Here is a 3,292-nt window from a genome sequence, read left to right on the forward strand (position 1 = left end):
GCGTCAGCGGGGACACAGGGGGGCCAAGCTCAGTCCTCAGTTGAGTCAATCCCACATTTTAAGAGTGGAATTCGTCAGCGGGGACTTAGTTCCTGTGTTCCCGTGAAGGCCACGGGGCGTAGGACAGGTTCTTCCCTGCTATAATTTAGACCGATCATGGAAGCACCAATTCAGAATCCTCTGGAGGGCAATGGCCTGGTTGTATCTTTGCAAATCTGAGACACTCAAACCCCCGTAGCGCTTAGGACCCTGTAGAACGTTCATAGCTATTTGCGGTTTCCGTGAGTTTCATATGAAAGTAGTAAAAATGTTGGACATTTGTCTAAAAAAGGTCTTGGGCAGGGGCATAGGGAGCATTTGCATGTAGAACAATAACCAAGGGAGGACGTTCATTTTTATTATGTTCAGTCTTCCCAACCATATGAAGGAGGTTTTCGTCCAGTGGAGTCTTGTCGGACTACAGCCAGTAATCTGGGGTAGTTTGTTGTGTATAACTTATCAAAACTATCCATTAGTTGTATACCTAGATAGCGTAGGGAGGTTTTAGTCCATATGAAAGGGTATTCATCTTTTAACCGGTTCCCGACCAGCGCACGCCGATGTACGTCGGCAGAATGGCACGGGCAGGCAAATGGGCGTACCTGTACGTCCCTTTAAATTTGCCGCCCTGCCATCGCGAGCGCGCTGCTGCCGGCGCACTCGCGTGCTGGTTGGGACCCCTGTGAGTCTGGTCGCGGGTCCTGCGGACTCGATCGCCGCGGGCATACCCGTGATCGTCTCACGGGGCGGCTGAACGAAGAAATGCCGTTGTGAACAGCATCTCCCCGTTCTGCCTAGCAACTAGTGATGCTGATCTCTGCTCCATGTGATTGGAGCAGAGATCAGTGTTTACTAAATTAAAGCCCAGCCCCTAACAGTTAGTAAAACACCCCTAGGAACACTTAACCCCTACACTGCCACCCACTGGTTAACCCCTTCAGTGCCCGTGTCATTTACACAGGAATCGCTACATTTATATAGCAGCGATTGCTGTATAAATGACAATGGTCCCAAAAATGTGTCAAAAATGTCCAATGTGTCCCCCATAATGTCGCAGTAACAATAAAAATCGCTGATCGCCGCCATTACTAGTAAAAAAAAAATGATTAATAAAAATGCCATACAACTATCCCCTATTTTGTAAACGCTATAACTTTTGCGCAAACCAATCAATAACCGCTTATTGTGATTTTTTTTACCAAAAGTATGTAGAAGAATACATATCGGCCTAAACTGAGGGAAAAAATAGTTTTTTTTATATATTTTTGGGGGATATTTATTATAACAAAAAGTAAAACATAATGCATTTTTTTCAAAATTGTCGCTCTATTTTTGTTTATAGCGCAAAAAATAAAAACCGCAGGGGTGATCAAATACCACCAAAAAAAGCTCTATTTGTGGGAAAAAAAGGACGTCAATTTTGTTTGGGAGCCACGTTGCATGACCGCGCAATTGTCAGTTAAAGCGACGCAGTGCTGAATCGCAAAAAGTGGTCTGGTCTTTGACCAGCAAAATGGTCCAGGGCTGAAGTGGTTAAGCTATATGTCATAAATGTAGATAGGTGTATGGGCAGGATCTCGGATTTATTATAGTTAATATTAAAATTTGAGAGTGTCCTGAAATATTGAAGTTCCCGCATCAGGACTGGCAACGAGATCAGGGTGTTAGACAAGTGGAACAGTACGTTGTCTGCGTAATCGGAAAGTTTAAGTTCCACATGTGCCTACTGTCAGGCCCTTGATATCGGTATTCGCTCTCACTCTGAGCAGTAGAGGTTCAAGAGCCAGTGCGAAGAGGAGGGGCGAGAGGGGACATCCCTGTCTTCTGCCGTTCCTGATCGAGAACCTAGATGAAAAAATGCTGTTGACTTTAACCTGTGCACTAGGCTCTGAATAGAGGGCTAGTATCCAGGTTAACATGTTTGAGCCTAACCCTAAGTTGGACAGGACTTCTCGTAGATAGGACCAGTCAATACGGTTGAATACCTTCTTGGCATCAGTGGAAAGTATTAGGTGGGGGGGATATTCTTTGTTCTTGGCCCAGTGTATGAGCGTCGCTCGTATTGAGTTGTCTTTAGCCTTGCGTCCTGTGATGAAACCTGTTTGGTCTGGGTGTATTACGTGGGGTATGAGGTGCTTCAGTCGATTTGCCAGGCTTTTCGCCAGTATCTTTACATCAGTGTTCAAGAGGGATATGGGGCGGTAACTCTGTGGCGCTGTGGGGTCTTTACCCTCATACCAATATATGTGCTAGGTGGGATGTTGTGACCTCTCGCTAGGAAGTTAAAATATCTGCACATATGGCTCACGAGTGTCGGGGAGAATTTGCGTAGTACGCTTTAGTAAACCTGTCAGGGCCTGGGCTTTTCCCATTGGGCAGTGATTTGATGGTGGATACGATGACTGCAGTGGTGATGGAGTTTTCTAAGTCAGCTTGTTGGTCCTCAGTCGGGGGGACAGTCCATTAATGGATAGGTAGTCACGGATTTTTGCTGGTCTGGCTATTCTGGCACCTGGGGTTATGTTGACATCTAAGTTGTAAAGGTTGGCATAGTAGTCTCTGACCCCTGCTGCTATCTTGGAGGACTGAAACATAATTTCCCCTGTGGAGGAGCGGAGTTTATGTATTTGCATTTGGGCTTGTTTTGCTCGCAAGGCTCTCACCAACATGCGGCCGCACTTGTTACTATGTTCATAGTACATATGTGTTAAATAACTCAGCTGTCTCCGCACCTGACGTTCTAGTAAATGTGAAAATAGTTTACCAAGCTCTGTTAGGTCTCCCTCAGTTTTGTGTTTGAGTTCTGCTTGTTGAAGTGCGGAAAAGACTCTGTGGTAGTCCGCCTGCTGTTCCTTTTTCAGTTTGGTGCCCAGGGAGATAAACTCTCCCCGTATTACTGCTTTGTGACAGATCGTGCCCTCGCTTAAGTCTTCTTCGGTATTTTCCCGAAAATAGTTTTATAATGCATTTGAGATCTTTGTCTCCACCACAGGGTCCTCCAACAGATTTTCGTTGAGACACCACGTCCAGGCTCTATGGGAGCCCACAGGTAGGGTGAGAGTGATGGCGACCAAAGCGTGGTCTGAGATAGTAATGCGTCCGATGTAGGAGCACCAAAGTGGCGCGGTCAACATAAAGCATGTCTATGTGTGTGTATACGTTGTGTACCGTAGAGTAGTAACTGTAGTCTCTGTACGAGGGGTGGAGGACCCTCCAGCTATCCACTAAACCTGTGGTTTGGAGGGACTTACGG

This window comes from Lithobates pipiens, unplaced genomic scaffold, assembly GCF_037356315.1.
Source record: "Lithobates pipiens isolate NorthernLeopardFrog02 unplaced genomic scaffold, aLitPip1_a1.2 Scaffold_23, whole genome shotgun sequence".
In the NCBI taxonomy this organism is placed as follows: Eukaryota; Metazoa; Chordata; class Amphibia; order Anura; family Ranidae; genus Lithobates; species Lithobates pipiens.